Source organism: Panulirus ornatus, chromosome 1 (genome assembly GCF_036320965.1).
Source record: "Panulirus ornatus isolate Po-2019 chromosome 1, ASM3632096v1, whole genome shotgun sequence".
In the NCBI taxonomy this organism is placed as follows: Eukaryota; Metazoa; Arthropoda; class Malacostraca; order Decapoda; family Palinuridae; genus Panulirus; species Panulirus ornatus.
Window position 1 is genome coordinate 21709349 of NC_092224.1, and position 18523 is coordinate 21727871.

General features: G+C 39.4%; 1 protein-coding gene across 8 annotated transcripts in view; it reads right to left on the bottom strand.

The window, feature by feature from the left end:
- Positions 1 to 18523, bottom strand: part of Spred (Sprouty-related protein with EVH-1 domain) — a 215361-nt gene that overhangs the window by 11005 nt on the left and 185833 nt on the right. The gene's annotated exons all lie outside the window — the stretch shown is intronic.

Genomic DNA, 18523 nt, shown 5'->3' on the forward strand with positions numbered 1-18523 from the left:
AAAAAAAAAAAAAAAAAAAAATCTGCCTGCCATGGCAGAATCACTTGCAGTGGCTTCACCTTTAAATTACAAAAACCACACAGGAATTCCTTAAAGTAGTAGTTCTTTCTTCATACCTCTTCAATCTCTTCCTACATGACTTCTGAATACCTCTTGTAAACCACAACATAAAAGTCTTTTTGTATGTAGACAACCTCACAATCACATAACAACACCCTAACACCACAATAACAACAAGAAACATGCAGCACTACATTACACATCTGGAATAATGGCTCATCCAGAAGATACATGCATCTCCACAAAACTCTTCAAGCAAACTTTTAACATCAGCAGTCACAATTCTAGCTGACACCCTCCAGTCATCTTGAATGCACAATCACTCCCTCTGAATAAGACACTAACCAATCTAGGCATCACATGACATGCAAATGACAGTCACTCCCTACACCAATAACTTCAGTACAAAAGAAACACACAACCATAAATGCCCTCAGGGTATCAACTAGCACCAGATTTGCAAAATCTTTTCTTCTTTCAAACTATTCGCCATTTCCCGCATTAGCGAGGTAGCGTTAAGAACAGATGACTGGGCCTTTGAGGGACTACCCTCACCTGGCCCAATTCTCTGTTCCTTCTTTTGGAAAATTAAAAAAAAAAAAAAAAAAAAACGAGAGGGGAGGATTTCCAGCCCCCCGCTCCCTCCCCTTTTAGTCGCCTTCTACGACACGCAGGGAATACGTGGGAAGTATTCTTGCTCCCCTATCCCCAGGGATACCCTATCCCCAGGGATACCTATCCCCAGGGATAGGGTTTGCAAAATATTTATCATTATTTTTTTTCCATCAGCTTACAAAGTCAACTTGGCATTACAATAACTCTACAGCTTGGCAGGATCTTTACCTGGCTTAAGAATGGCAAGAATATGGGATATCTTCCAGCTAAATATATGGGAGTACACTATTAATCCATATTAAGCTACACATACCTAACAGGAATTCTAAGGAGGTTTTAGGAAGATGTTTTAACATATCATAGTTCACTTCATTCTTACCTGGAATAGTAGATTCAGTGTCTGATAGAGCTGATATAATTTCCTTTATAAAGAATGGCACATTACAGTTTTCTCAATTAAAGGAGACATACAAGGGGAAGGTCTCACTTTGTCTAATGTCTTGGAAATCCTTGCTATATCTGCTGACACTAGACACATATGAAAATCTTAAGGGCAAGAATATTTGAGACCACAGATGGGTCATTTACTTTTACATCTTGGTTAATAATCCCTTACCTCCGCAGTTATGTTTACTTTCCAAGTCTGTAAAATTAAGTTTTAAGTTGTAAACAAAATGGTGTAACTGGACTCTGCCTGCCTGTGTTTACACAAAGGGTGAAAAGTCACCTTCAGTAAGGCTGTATCACAGTCTCTTAATGAAAAGGATTACAGTCTCACTGAAAAACTTCTAAAATCAATAGAGTTCACAATTTCACTGCTACTGGGAGTAGCACAACCTTAAGAGCTGCAGGAGCTCCTGAAGTAATACCAGGACCTTTTAAAGAAAGGGATCTGAGGTAGTTGTGTATAAGATGAAATACAAAAAAAATTTACTTAATCTTCCACTTTTAAAGACAGTCATATAACCATGAAAAAATAATTTCATAAGTATACTTCATCCACCACTATCACTCTGATAATGAGCAAAAATTTTGAAGTTTTATCAGCACAACACAATGAAAACTAGTTGTAAGGCCTGAGTGTCAAATGAGTTGCCACTAAGCTTGTTCTCTTAATCTGAAAACTCATTTCTGCTTTCCACTATTTCATCTTAAAATCTTCTCATTAAAATGCAATGAAATTTTTTCATAACAAAACTATAAGTTTCTAAAATTACCAGCTGTACTAGTGATGCTGTCAAAGTCAGGTACATACTAGCAAAACTGCCACCACTTCACGTGGGATGCACTTTCTCCTACCTCATCTTAGTCAACTTTTAATAATGGAAGCATCAGTGTTCATAAAAATGCAATCCACACACTCCGATGACATCATCATTGTAAAATACTTCAGAATCATCTGTCTGGTCCTCTACAACCAGCTGTAAGCTACTCAATTTCTTTCCCAGAAAATCTGAGAGAATTTGCCACCACTGGCATGGATAAAGGGCCAATGATGGTGGGGAGAAATTAACACACACTGTTAACTCAAGTCTCCAGCCAGGCCCTACAGGCAGCCTCAAAATAGATGTATGACAATAAATGTGTATATTTATGTCTTCCAGAGTAACACATCTTGTGCAAATTTGTCTGGAGGAGTCAAGGGTAAAGGCAAGCACAGGAGTGGGAGAATACTTTTTAACCAATTTCTAAATTCTTTCTATATTTTCTTTTCAGGTTTGGTATTGGAGTCGATATCCATCGCATACTTTAACCAAGATGACCTCTTGGATTCCTTTAAATTCTTTCTTTTTTCCAGATACTCCTTGATAAAAAGATTTATCAACAAGAAGCTATTCCTTTATCTTCTGGAAGCAGATCTCACAATCTTGCAATACTTATCACAAAACTGGTTCCACCTTTGGAGTGATGGTCATTGGTTTCTGTTCTTAGTTTTTGGATAGCTATCCTCAGCTGCATTTAAAATAATGTCTTACAAAATAATTATCAACTTCTTCAACTTCAGGAAATTCTCACACAGTGAGCAATTTCAGCTCTGGTTTTATATCAATCCCAATTAGCCATCTCATGTTTCTAACAAGGTAGGCTATTCAGAAGAGAATTTTCTGCTCAATGCAGCATGACTGGAAAGTGATCATTACCAAGGGCTTAAAAAAAATGACCAGTTAAAATCCAGAAAAAACATCACTAAAACATATGGAAAGGTCAATACAAGAAGTTTCCAATCATTAGAAATACTGAATCAAAGTCTGATAAACCTTCAATTAATCTCCCTCTTGAATTTTGGTTATGGCATTCTCTGACCTATAAAGGGCTGTGCAAAATCTAGTCACAAAGCAGAGAAAAAGGACTGGTAGCTCATTTCCAAAGTCTTTAGTTTGTTTTTTTCTGAAGGAGATATAAGGAGCTAACAGTATTTTGACACTTTAAATCTACTCCTAATAATGTTATTTGTAACTACAGTATGACTTTAGGGGAGGTTTCTTTGAAGAAAACTTTAGATCTCCCAAATGGGACCACATTCCTCTACAGTTCCAAAGTAATACAGTGTCTGCAAAACCTTGTCTGCCTCTCCATACATATTCAAAGGCAATGTCACACCCAATTCATTACTTTGTCATCTCTCCTTTGACCTTGATCACTTTCCGCAGATGTCTGGGCATCAAATAAGGAGGTAGTAATGCAAGAAGCTTCCATCTCATTGTGCCTTCTGAGCACCTAGTGGGTGTAAAATCTCCCATGTAACCACATTTTGCAGCTTCCAGGCAAGAATTTGGGCTTTCTCCTCCTTGGAAGAGAAAGTCAACCACCTTGAAGCATGGATGGAAGAAAACAGTGCCCAGAAGTGAAAGTCCCAAAACAGTGGTAGCCTGAGGCACAATGAGGCAGGTTGCTGGTGCTCACAGTCAGAAACCCTAGTCTTAATGACCAGATGTACATATGATGATTTCACGTGTATGTGGGTGGGTTGGGCCATTCCTTGTCTGTTTCCTTGCACTACCTCACTAACGCGGAGATGGCGATTAAGTATAATATATATTCACCTTAAGAGAGTCATATGGTTGTACCCATAACAAATCTTTGCCATGTATCGTCTTTGGAAATATATGTTTTCTGTGGACAATGTGCTATCCATTAAAATCAATATCTATTAAATCATAAACTTACTGTAAAGAGTTTCTTAAGCTTTTGTTTTTTTCTGCTGATGTCTTCAGTACTCTAGGAACACATCTTACGAATCTACCAAATATCTGGAAATGATCCTCCTTTAAGTCAATACATAGGGACTCACTCTCACTACTTAGTCCACAACCAGCTGGTTTCTAGGAGGATCACTATTCAAACTTCCTTTATTTTCATATCAATAACATGCTCTAGAGAAGGTGCAACTGATTTCTCGCTTTTAGAGACACCTGATGAGTGTTCTTTTGGGCATGTACCAGAAGGATTTTTCAAGGAAGCAGCAAAAACGATGCTCCTGGAAAGGAGCATCCAAAGGGCACCTGAATGATGCCTTTTACCAATGGAAGCATCCAGATGATGCCCACTCAAGAGGGCATTAGAACAATATCCCTCTTAACTAAAAGGTTTAAGGTATCAGATGCACTTGATCTTTCAACATCAAGAATTGCAAGGAGGTTTACAAGTTTCAGAGGACATTGCTTTTTGTTCTTTTCTTTACTTGAAAGTGCAACTTATGTTGCAGAGATGACAATCTTCCATATGAAACAAAGTTCTTCAATGTAACAGCAAAAGATCTCTTAGGAAAGTTTCTTGTTACATCTCCACTGGCTCTGTAAATCCTATTCTTTGGGCATATACAAAGGGCAATTTAGTCTACCTTTTAAAATGCAATTTTGATCTTCAGATTTGTGTTTATCTTTACGATGTGAATATCACTGCTTCTGTACATGAGTGGGATGTCTTGAAGGATTCCCCAGACAATACATTTAGTAAAATTACATTTGCCCTTTGCATGCCTATATAGTTAACGTTAATAACACAGAACTGGAATGGTACATAAAGTTTGACACCAACATCTTTCCAGCCAATATTTACCATGCAAGGGATGTCTGGCATTTTGAATGTTTTGTATCCACTCTTTTGCCATCAACTTTCTTGGTGCTTTTACTCTAATTATATTTGCGTTTGGGTTTTTGATTTTCCACAACCTTATTTTGAGGTAGTAACAAAGGAAAATAATTCCCTTTAACAGACTCAGGTATCAATTAATAATGATTCCTCTGACTGAATCTTCTTGACAGCTGTCATACAAGAGAAAGTCTAAAGGTTGTTTGTTAGTTTTGCTCTGACTGTAAGTCTCCCTACTCATCTGTCATATGTTCTATCTTATATTTCACAACATTTCTCTTTGATACTTTTCTAATTGTCAAACCAATTTTAAAGAAGTGTCCTTTGACAAACAGCATTCTTGGAATTATCTGTTTATTATTCATTCTTCAAGCTTTTCAACATTTTGAAATCTGCTTAAATGTATTTCCTAACCACTTACTCTCATCAAATTTCTTAGTGCATCCTTCTGATGCTTTATTACATATAGCAATATATCCATAGTTTAAGGCATTATAAATTTCACAATATATTTCAACAATTTTGACATTTCTCAAAATTGTTGAAGTACGGAGTAAGTCTTTATTCTCTCAGTTTTATTTCCTGAACATGAGTCATTTGAAGTTTACTGGCATGAAGATAAAGTCAAATTTCCATGTCAAGGTTGTTTGAGGTCAATTCTCCAATGTTCCAGGAAAGTTTACCAAGGTTGTCTTCCATTCCTATCCCACTATCCTTAATTAAAAAAAGAGAAAAAATCATGTATAAAATACATATTCTCCAAATCATACTACATCAACAAATATGACCAGAAAGACAGACTTTCCAAGGAGCTACCCCATACACTACCCTGTGTCAAAAACAGGAATAGCTCTCCAAAAATAAGTGAGCAAGGCTTAACAAATCAAATAATTCTTCAATCACACTCTCCTATTTAGACATTTTACTTGATGATTATATCAAATAGATAATTCACAGATAAGATGCCATTAATGGCTAACTCTGTTCTAATCATCGTGATACCTATTTAGATATAGTATTGATGTATGCATGCATCTTTTACTGACTTGTTGAAGAATCAGAAAGACTGACATGAGATGCATACCTTTGGCTGCCACCACTGGATTCAAAAGCTAACTTTCATTAATATTTCCACCATAAGAAGGAACCAGTTTCCCTAGGGGGTGCAATATACATCACTGCCTTATAATCAGTTTATCAGTTTCAAAGATAAAAGATATAGATAATTCTTTCCTTTACTATTTGTCAAGAATTAGGATTTTGATGAATGAGGAAACATCCTTGCCATTTACATCAAAATGATTGATGCCTCATTTACAGGTACAAAAGTGACAAATATCTGTCACTGATGCACAATCCATGAAGTTCCCCAACCATGAAAGAATAATCAAGCATTGGGGGGCTGTTGGCAAATTTATCAAAATATCAAGATAACCCAATAAATCGTAATTAACAGATCATATAAAAGATTCTGCCACTCAAGAATACAAGACACTGATTAATGGAAAAGGCAAACTTATTCATAAATAAATATAGTTTTGAATGGTAAAACACTTATCCTTACTGAATCAAAGATATTAAGAGATGGTAAGTTTGGACAACATAACATAATGGATAAGGCACAGGGGTCCTTATAGCATTTTTTAAGCCATTTTATCACGTGCCCTTAAATGATAACATTCTACGAAACTGTTGAAGCCGTATGGCTGACAAAAGTGAAATAAGCAAAAACATAAGAAATGCCAGTCATGATTAATGCATGGAAAAATCATAACTAGAGAGAGAGACAGAGAGAGATGGGCAAGTATGGGTATTTCTCAGTAACTAGAGTCTGACTTTTATTGACATTCAGTATCCTCTTCCCAAGTATATCAAAAACATCATAATTCTATCCACCTCTTCCTCTGATTTAGCAAACGACACAGTGATTAGTACTGATGACCACGATGAACACACAGTCCATCTGAGGATGAGCACACAGGTTTGAATCTTGGCTACACCAGTAGGTCCACAGTCAACCAGCTGTTCATCCTCCCCTAAGGGTTAGCGGTAAATTGGGTTTTTGGCTTAGGCTAGGATATATGTGTGATGTCACCATGGTCGTTTAATTTGTTCATGGACAGGATGGTGAGGGAGGTACATGCGAGTGTCTTAGAGAGAGGGGTGAATATGCAGTCTATTGGAAAAGAAAGGGCCTATGAAGTTATTATCTCACTTTTTATTAACCAGCTTTATCATGAGATTCTGTAGTTTCTTTTTACCCTCATGATTCTTTAGTTCATATTTCATCATTTTAATTTTTATGTTATGGAAGCTCTATCATGATTATCTCATTTTTGTTTAACCAGTTTTATGAAATGACATTTTTATAAATCACTCTATTGTTTATAAAGAAAAGATTCTTTGGTTTACTTTTTACCTTTTTAACAGCTCCATTGTCAGCACTTGCTGCTTCACCTGACTCAAACATAGTGCAGACTATATCTTCTTTTAAATCTACTGAACCAATCATGACCTGCTGTGAAGTTCTTGAAGTAATCCTCTTCCACTCGCTTCTTCAAAGTCTTAAAAAGACTTCTGGCTTTCACCTAAATTCTTAATAAGCTTAGTGGTACACGTTTTTGAATTTGATCTTCCATCTGCAGCATCAACTTCTTCATTCTGTGGATGGGCCTTTGTCGTTGCTTTGTTATTATCACAGACTTTGTGCTTGCTGAATCTTTCACCACATTGCTTATTTTTTTCTTTGTTCTTTAAAATTGTGGAGACTGTCAAATGGAACAACTGTAAATCATGTGCAATCAAATTAACTTTTTTTCTCCTTCATATTGTTTTCCTCAGCTTCTTGCCAGACCTATCAACATGAGATAGGTTTTTCTTTTTGCCCATCATCTTCTTAGGGGCTTAATACAAAACTGGTATAATCCAGCACAAAAATTCATTATTCACTTCAAAATGCATGTTATTGAACGGTAAGTGTGAGCGAGAACTGTAAGAGATGATGCGATGTGCAAAATGCCGAGATATCGTCTGACAGTCACTATTGTATGCAAGTGGCCATAAGCACTGGTGGACATACAGCCAAGCATAACTTCATACTTACGTATTCTTAATTTATATTTTTTCCACTTGTATGTTCAGAGGGTTGTAAGTCACATTGGTTGTAAGTAGAGGAGAGAGGAGAAAGAATACTTCCCATGTATTCCTTGCGTGTTGTAAAAGGCGACTAAAAGGGGACTGGCGTGCTGGAAATCCTTCCCTCCCATTTTCAATTTTCCAAAAGAAGGAACAGAGAAGGGGGCCAAGTAAGGATATTTCCTCTCAGGCTCAGTCCTGTTTTTAACGCTACCTCACTAACATGGGAAATTGCATATATATTTATACTTTATTTATCATACTTAATCGCCGTCTCCTGCGTCAGCGAGGTAGCGCAAGGATTTTGACGAAGAACGGCCCAACCCACTCACATTCAAATGTACATACATAAACGCCCACACTCACACATATACATATCTATACATTTCAATGTATACGTACATATACATACAGATATATACACACATACACATGTACATATTCATACTTGCTGCCTTAATCCATTCCCGTCGCCACCACACATGAAATGCATCCCCCCGCAAGGTAGCGCGACGAAAAGACTAAAAAAGGCCACACTTGTTCACACTGTCTCTAGCTATAATGTGTAATGCACTGTAACCACAGCTATCTTTCCACATCCAGGCCCCATAAAACTCTCCATGGTTTACTCCAGACGTTTCACAAGCCCTGGTTCATCCACTGACAGCACATCAACCCCGGTATACTACATCATTCCAATTCATTCTATTTCTTGCATGCCTCTCACTCTCCTGTATGTTCAGGCCCCGATTGCTCATAGTCTTTTTCACTCTATCCTTCCACCTCCAATTTGGTCTCCCGCTTCACATTCCCTCCACCTCTGACACATATATCCTCTTTATCAATCTTTCCTCTCATTCTCTCCGTATGTCCAAACCAGTTCAACACACCCTCTTCTGCTCTCTCAACCACACTCTTTTTCTTTCCGCATCTCTCTTACCCTTTCATTACTTACTCGATCAAACCATTTCACACCACATAATGTCCTCATACATTTCATTTCCAACACATCCACTCTCCTCCATACAACCCTATCTAAAGCCCATGCCTCACAACCATACAACATTGTTGGAACTAATATTCCTTCAAACATACCCATCTTTTGCTCTCTGAGATAATGTTCTCTCCTTCCACACATTCTTCATCCCTCCAAGAACCTTTGCTCCCTCCCCCACCCTGTGAATCACTTCCGCTTCCATGGTTCCATTCGTGCTAAGTCCACCCCGAGATATCTAAAACACTTCAATTCCTTCAATTTTTCCCCATTCAAACTTACATCCCAATTAACTTGTCCCTCAACTCTACTGAACCTAATAACCTTTCTCTTATTTGCATTTACTCTCAACTTTCTCCTTTCACAAACTTTCCCAAAGTCAGTCACCAACTTCTGTAGTTTCTCACTCGAATCAACCACTAGAGCTGTATCAAAGGCAAACAACAAATGACTCTTATTCCAGGCCCTCTCATCCACAACAGACTATACAATCGCCCCTCTCTCTAAGTACCCCATCCATAAACAAATTAAACAACCATGGGGACAACACTCACATCCCTGCTGCAGACCAATATTCATTGGGAACCAATCACTCTCCTCTCTTCCTTCTCGCAAACATGACTTACATCCCTGGTATAAACTTTTCACTGCTTCAAGCAACTTACCTCCCACACCATATACTTTCAAGACCTTCCACAAAGCATCTCTATCAACCCTATCATATGCCTTCTCCAGATCCATAAATGCAATATGCATATCCATCTGTTTTTCTAAGTATTTCTCACACATTTTTCAATACATCCTCTACCACTTCTGAAACCACACTGCTCTTCCTCAATCTGATGCCTTCAACCTCTCAATCAATACCTTCCCTTATAATTTCCCAGGAATACTCAACAAACTTATGCTTCTGTAGTTTATCCCCTTACTCTTTGTACAATGGCACTATGCATGTATAAGCCACTTAAAAAACCTTAGTAAGCAAAACAAAAGCCATATGGATACTTAATCCTTATTACACCACTTAGGCTTTTGAAATTTTCACATGACACCATCATTCAATCTAAGTGTGTACCCAGTGCCCTGGCATATCACCTTCCCTCTAACTTATCTCCCAATCCCTGTGGATTCAGTCTTCCTTAAATATCAAACAGAATCCAAAATCACTCTTCCTGCTATCATTATGTGTAACTATAAAAACTTAGCTATTTTCATCATCTGAATCTTGGTTATCTATACTGTGTATTAAGAAAGGGGCTCAGGCAGGATGAGTTCATGGTGTCTCTCCAACTCAGTTGTCTCTGAGTAACTGAAACCTGTTGATATTCCTGCATGTCTGAAATGTAAGTGGGAAATTTTGACCTGGACCTGTTGTAGGGTTTATCCATACTGGACACTAACAACTGTTGTGAATTTCGGTCCCTACAGGGCTAGTACATTCTTGCTCTGTGCACATACCTCACTCTGACATCCATGTTTCTCCTTCTAAAATGTTTCTGAATTCTAATTCAGATTCTCATCCATTTTTACTTTGAGATCCCAATTCATTTTCATGTATATCATCTTTTTAACTTTTTTGTGAATGACTTTAAAATCTACCTTCTTCACCTTCCTATTTTCTAACAGTTTTCAAACTATTTTTCTCTTTCATAAATATTTGTGACTTCGTTACCATGCTGTACTTTTCTTTGCACAAGCTATACTTGCAGTATTGCACACAACCTTTGTGGCAGTCTTTCATAATGCGCAGTAGTGTTACCACATGTGAAAAATCTTCTTCCAAACTTATCTTGAAAAGCACAGCATGCACACTACTAATCATATTCTTTCTTACCAAAATGGAAAAATCAAATTCTCATTTACCCTGACTTCTCTGGCTGTACCATATGAGTTTATGACCATCTTCATGTTTGACGTATTTGCAACACTCATGCCTAATGATGCACATAATCCACAATCATATGCTCTGTCTCCCAGCTCTCCTTTCAAGTCACTCTCATACACAGTTTCTCCCTAGGATGTATATCATTCATTGCTCCTCCGAGTTCTTTTTAGGAGGTTTCTTTACCCTTTTCTTCTCTGCATAGTTCATGTGCAACTGTTACAGTCATCTTAAACCTTTTTGGCATGAATCTCGCTAGCATCAATAATGTCAAATGAACCACATGCAATCAAACTTCTTTTCAAACCACTCATCCTCTATTAACATACCTACACCTCATGCACACCATTTGTAATGATATGGGGGGTGTTTTAAATGTGAAAAGGATCAATGGAGGTTAATTTTCTCCTTAAAATCTAACAAGAATGGAGAACGTTACATTTCAGTGATGAATGATGAATTTTTGGATTTTAATAATCTTCTTGGTACCAATCTGTTATGCAAGAAAGTGCACCTTGCCACAAAAGAAAGACCACTAATGATTATAATAGCTCTGGGAAAAAAATTGAGAAGTATTGAACTGACAAGACAACTTGCCAGATTTAAATCCAATACAGTACAGTACTAATGGAATGAGACAAATATGCAATCAGTGGGCAACATCACATAGGTACCCTGGTTGCAACACAAAATTAAAAGGATGTGAACACAAGATTTGTACTCTGAATATATCAGTAAGTTATAATATTCACTGTCATACTGGCTGAAGGAGCATATCAAAACTAGAGGCAACATGAAAAACTAAAATGTAAGTATGTAAAATTTTGTTTATAAAAATATCTATGCATAAAAGACTTCAAAAAAATGATGGCGCTGGGAATGGATGAAGGCTAGCAAGTTTGAATATGCTCATGTGTATACATGTACAGATGAACCCCAACTTATGATAGGGTTATGTTCCAATAAACCCATTGTAAGTTGAAACTATCATGTCAAAAATACATTTAATATGGTAGTTTACCCTCATGATCATGTGGCTGACTAGAAGCAGTGGCTCACTGTCACTGCACAACATCACGAGAGAGTATCATATCACATATTGCGAGATGGGAAAAAGATCGAATTTCAAAATTCGAAGTACAGTTTCTACAGAATGCGTAACGTTATTGCACCATCGAGTCGAAAAATTGTAAGTCAAGAGTCACCTGTATATGTATACATATGTATATGTTATGTATATGAATGTGCACATATGTATATGTACATGCGAGTATGTATACAGGTCGGGTCTTTCTTCTTGTGTTTCCTGGTGCTACCTTGCTCATGCAGGAAATGAGTCAAGTATAATATATGAATAATATATATATTTTCATACACATTCACCATTTCCCACATCAGTGAGGTAGATATATACATATATATATATATATATATATATATATACATATATATATGTACAAAGGCAAAGGGGATAAGAGTGAGTGCTTAAATTACAGAGGTATAAGTTTGTTGAGTATTCCTGGGAAATTATATGGGAGGGTATTGATTGAGAGGGTGAAGGCATGTACAGAGCATCAGATTGGGGAAGAGCAGTGTGGTTTCAGAAGTGGTAGAGGATGTGTGGATCAGGTGTTTGCTTTGAAGAATGTATGTGAGAAATACTTAGAAAAGCAAATGGATTTGTATGTAGCATTTATGGATCTGGAGAAGGCATATGATAAGAGTTGACAGAGATGCTCTGTGGAAGGTATTAAGAATATATGGTGTGGGAGGAAAGTTGTTAGAAGCAGTGAAAAGTTTTCATCGAGGATGTAAGGCATGTGTATGTGTAGGAAGAGAGGAAAGTGATTGGTTCTCTGTGAATGTAGGTTTACAGCAGGGGTGTGTGATGTCTCCATGGTTGTTTAATTTGTTTATGGATGGGTTGTTAGGGAGGTGAATGCAAGTGTTTTGGAAAGAGGGGCAAGTATGCAGTCTGTTGTGAATGAGAGAGCTTGGGAAGTGAGTCAGTTGTTGTTCGCAGATGATACAGCGCTGGTGGCTGATTCATGTGAGAAACTGCAGAAGCTGGTGACTGAGTTTGGTAAAGTGTGTGAAAGAAGAAAGTTGAGAGTAAATGTGAATAAGAGCAAGGTTGTTAGGTACAGTAGGGTTGAGGGTCAAGTCATTTGGGAGGTAAGTTTGAATGGAGAAAAACTGGAGGAAGTGAAGTGTTTTAGATATCTGGGAGTGGATTTGGCAGCGGATGGAACCATGGAAGCAGAAGTGAATCATAGGGTGGGGGAGGGGGCGAAAATTCTGGGAGCCTTGAAGAATTTATGGAAGTCGAGAACATTATCTCAGAAAGCAAAAATGGGTATGTTTGAAGGAATAGTGGTTCCAACAATGTTGTAAGGTTGCGAGGCGTGGGCTATGGATAGAGTTGTGCGGAGGAGGGTGGATGTGCTGGAAATGAGATGTTTGAGGACAATATGTGGTGTGAGGTGGTTTGATCGAGTAAGTAATGTAAGGGTAAGAGAGATGTGTGGTAATAAAAAGAGTGTGGTTGAGAGAGCAGAAGAGGGTGTTTTGAAACGGTTTGGGCACATGGAGAGAATGAGCGAGGAAAGATTGACCAAGAGGATATATGTGTCAGAGGTGGAGGGAATGAGAAGTGGGAGACCAAATTGGAGGTGGAAAGATGGAGTGAAAAAGATTTTGAGTGATCAGGGCCTGAACATGCAGGAGGGAGAAAGGCGTGCAAGGAATAGAGTGAATTGGAACAATGTGGTATACCGGGGTCGACGTGCTGTCAATGGATTGAACCAGGGCATGTGAAGCGTCTGGGGTAAACCATGGAAAGTTCTGTGGGGCCTGGATATGGAAAGGGAGCTGTGGTTTCGGTGCATTATTACATGACAGCTAGAGACTGAGTGTGAACGAATGGGGGCCTTTGTTGTCTTCCTAGCACTACCTCGCACACATGAGGGGGGAGGGGGTTGTTATTCCATGTGTGGTGAGGTGGTGATGGGAATGAATAAAGGCAGACAATATGAATCATGTACATGTGTATATATGTATATGTCTGTGTGTGTATACATATGTATGCAATGAAATGCATAAGTATGTATATTTGCGTGTGTGGACGTGTATGTATATACATGTGTATAAGGGTGGGTTGGGCCATTCTTTCGTCTGTTTCCTTGCGCTACCTCGCTAACGCGGGAGACAGCGACTAAGCAAAATAATAAAAACAATAAAAAATATATATATATATATATATATATATATATATATATATATATATATATATATATATTCAATTGGGAGGTGAGTTTGAATGGAGAAAAACTGGAGGAAGTGAAGTGTTTTAGATATCTGGGAGTGGATCTGGCAGCGGATGGAACCATGGAAGCTGAAGTGGATCATAGGGTGGGGGAGGGGGCGAAAATTCTGGGAGCCTTGAAAAATGTGTGGAAGTCGAGAACATTATCTCGGAAAGCAAAAATGGGTATGTTTGAAGGAATAGTGGTTCCAACAATGTTGTATGGTTGCGAGGCGTGGACTATGGATAGAGTTGTGCGCAGGAGGATGGATTTGCTGGAAATGAGATGTTTGAGGACAATGTGTGGTGTGAGGTGGTTTGATCGAGTAAGTAACGTAAGGGTAAGAGAGATGTGTGGAAATAAAAAGAGCGTAGTTGAGAGAGCAGAAGAGGGTGTTTTGAAATGGTTTGGTCACATGGAGAGAATGAGTGAGGAAAAATTGACCAAGAGGATATATGTGTCGGAGGTGGACGGAACGAGGAGAAAAGGGAGACCAAATTGGAGGTGGAAAGATGGAGTGAAAAAGATTTTGTGTGATCGGGGCCTGAACATGCAGGAGGGTGAAAGGAGGGCAAAGAATAGAGTGAATTGGAGCGATGTGGTATACCGGGGTTGACGTGCTGTCAGTGGATTGAATCAAGGCATGTGTATGGGGGTGGGTTGGGCCATTTCTTTCGTCTGTTTCCTTGCACTACCTCGCAAACGCAGGAGACCGGCAAAAAAAAAAAAAAAAAAAAAAAAAAAAAAAAAAAAAAAAAAAAGGTTTGTTGAAAGTGTTTGTTGATAGAGTGGCAGATATAGGGTGTTTTGGTCGAGTGGTGTGCAAAGTGAGAGGGTTAGGGAAAATGATTTGGTAAACAGAGAAGAGGTAGTAAAAGCTTTGCAGAAGATGAAAGCCAGCAAGGCAGCAGGTTTGGATGGTATTGCAGTGGAATTTATTAAAAAAGGGGGTGACTGTATTATTGACTGGTTGGTAAGGTTATTTAATGTATGTATGACTCATGGTGAGGTGCCTGAGGATTGGCGGAATGCGTGCATAGTGCCATTGTACAAAGGCAAAGGGGATAAGAGTGAGTGCTCAAATTACAGAGGTATAAGTTTGTTGAGTATTCCTGGTAAATTATATGGGAGGGTACTGATTGAGAGGGTGAAGGCATGTACAGAGCATCAGATTGGGGAAGAGCACTGTGGTTTCAGAAGTGGTAGAGGATGTGTGGATCACGTGTTTGCTTTGAAGAATGTATGTGAGAAATACTTAGAAAAGCAAATGGATTTGTATGAAGCATTTATGGATCTGGAGAAGGCATATGATAGAGTTGATAGAGATGCTCTGTGGAAGGTATTAAGAATATATGGTGTGGGAGGCAAGTTGTTAGAAGCAGTGAAAAGTTTTTATCGAGGATGTTACTAAGGCATGTGTACGTGTAGGAAGAGAGGAAAGTGATTGGTTCTCTGTGAATGTAGGTTTGCGGCAGGGGTGTGTGATGTCTCCATGGTTGTTTAATTTGTTTATGGATGGGGTTGTTAGGGAGGTGAATGCAAGAGTTTTGGAAAGAGGGGCAAGTATGAAGTCTGTTAGGGATGAGAGAGCTTGGGAAGTGAGTCAGTTGTTGTTCGCTGATGATACAGCACTGGTGGCTGATTCATGTGAGAAACTGCAGAAGCTGGTGACTGAGTTTGGTAAAGTGTGTGAAAGAAGAAAGTTCAGAGTAAATGTGAATAAGAGCAAGGTAATTATGTACAGTAGGGTTGAGGGTCAAGTCAATTGGGAGGTAAGTTTGAATGGAGAAAAACTGGAGGAAGTAAAGTGTTTTAGATATCTGGGAGTGGATCTGGCAGCGGATGGAACCATGGAAGCGGAAGTGGATCATACGGTGGGGGGAGGGGGCGAAAATCCTGGGAGCCTTGAAGAATGTGTGGAAGTCGAGAACATTATCTCGGAAAGCAAAAATGGGTATGTTTGAAGGAATAGTGGTTCCAACAATGTTGTATGGTTGCAAGTCGTGGGCTATGGATAGAGTTGTGCGCAGTAGGATGGATGTGCTGGAAATAAGATGTTTGAGGACAATGTGTGGTATGAGGTGGTTTGATCGAGTAAGTAACGTAAGGGTAAGAGAGATGTGTGGAAATAAAAAGAGCGTGGTTGAGAGAGCAGAAGAGGGTGTTTTGAAATGGTTTGGGCACATGGAGAGAATGAGTGAGGAAAGATTGACCAAGAGGATATATGTGTCGGAGGTGGAGGGAACGAGGAGAAGTGGGAGACCAAATTGGAGGTGGAAAGATGGAGTGAAAAAGATTTTGTGTGATCGGGGCCTGAACATGCAGGAGGGTGAAAGGAGGGCAAGGAATAGGGTGAATTGGATCGATGTGGTATACCAGGGTTGACGTGCTGTCAGTGGATTGAATCAGGGCATGTGAAGCGTCTGGGGTAAACCATGGAAAGCTGTGTAGGTATGTATATTTGCGTGTGTGGACGTATGTATATACATGTGTATGGGGGTGGGTTGGGCCATTTCTTTCATCTGTTTCCTTGCGCTACCTCGCTAACGCGGGAGACAGCGGCAAAAAAAAAAAAAAAAAAAAAAAAAAAAAAAAAAAAAAAAATATATATATATATATATATATATATATATATATATATTTTTTTTTTTTATACTTTGTCGCTGTCTCCCGCGTTTGCGAGGTAGCGCAAGGAAACAGATGAAAGAAATGGCCCAACCCCCCCCATACACATGTATATACATATGTCCACACATGCAAATATACATACCTACACAGCTTTCCATGGTTTACCCCAGACGCTTCACATGCCTTGATTCAATCCACTGACAGCACGTCAACCCCGGTATACCACATCGCTCCAATTCACTCTATTCCTTGCCCTCCTTTCACCCTCCTGCATGTTCAGGCCCCGATCACACAAAATCTTTTTCACTCCATCTTTCCACCTCCAATTTGGTCTCCCTCTTCTCCTTGCTCCCTCCACCTCCGACACATATATCCTCTTGGTCAATCTTTCCTCACTCATCCTCTCCATGTGCCCAAACCACTTCAAAACACCCTCTTCTGCTCTCTCAACCACGCTCTTTTTATTTCCACACATCTCTCTTACCCTTACGTTACTCACTCGATCAAACCACCTCACACCACACATTGTCCTCAAACATTTCATTTCCAGCACATCCATCCTCCTGCGCACAACTCTATCCATAGCCCACGCCTCGCAACCATACAACATTGTTGGAACCACTATTCCTTCAAACATACCCATTTTTGCTTTCCGAGATAATGTTCTCGACTTCCACACATTCTTCAAGGCCCCCAGAATTTTCGCCCCCTCCCCCACCCTATGATCCACTTCCGCTTCCATGGTTCCATCCGCTGCCAGATCCACTCCCAGATATCTAAAACACTTCACTTCCTCCAGTTTTTCTCCGTTCAAACTCACCTCCCAATTGACTTGACCCTCAACCCTACTGTACCTAATAACCTTGCTCTTATTCACATTTACTCTTAACTTTCTTCTTCCACACACTTTACCAAACTCAGTCACCAGCTTCTGCAGTTTCTCACATGAATCAGCCACCAGCGCTGTATCATCAGCGAACAACAACTGACTCACTTCCCAAGCTCTCTCATCCCCAACAGACTTCATACTTGCCCCTCTTTCCAAAACTCTTGCATTTACCTCCCTAACAACCCCATCCATAAACAAATTAAACAACCATGGAGACATCACACACCCCTGCCGCAAACCTACATTCACTGAGAACCAATCACTTTCCTCTCTTCCTACACGTACACATGCCTTACATCCTCGATATATATTGAATGGAGAAAAACTGGAGGAAGTGAAGTGTTTTAGATATCTGGGAGTGGATCTGGCAGCGGATGGAACCATGGAAGCGGAAGTGGATCATAGGGTGGGGGAGGGGGCGAAAATTCTGGGAGCCTTGAAGAATGTGTGGAAGTCGAGAACATTATCTCGGAAAGCAAAAATGGGTATGTTTGAAGGAATAGTGGTTCCAACAATGTTGTATGGTTGCGAGGCGTGGACTATGGATAGAGTTGTGCGCAGGAGGATGGATGTGCTGGAAATGAGATGTTTGAGGACAATGTGTGGTGTGAGGTGGTTTGATCGAGTAAGTAACGTAAGGGTAAGAGAGATGTGTGGAAATAAAAAGAGCGTAGTTGAGAGAGCAGAAGAGGGTGTTTTGAAATGGTTTGGTCACATGGAGAGAATGAGTGAGGAAAAATTGACCAAGAGGATATATGTGTCGGAGGTGGACGGAACGAGGAGAAGAGGGAGACCAAATTGGAGGTGGAAAGATGGAGTGAAAAAGATTTTGTGTGATCGGGGCCTGAACATGCAGGAGGGTGAAAGGAGGGCAAAGAATAGAGTAAATTGGAGCGATGTGGTATACCGGGGTTGACGTGCTG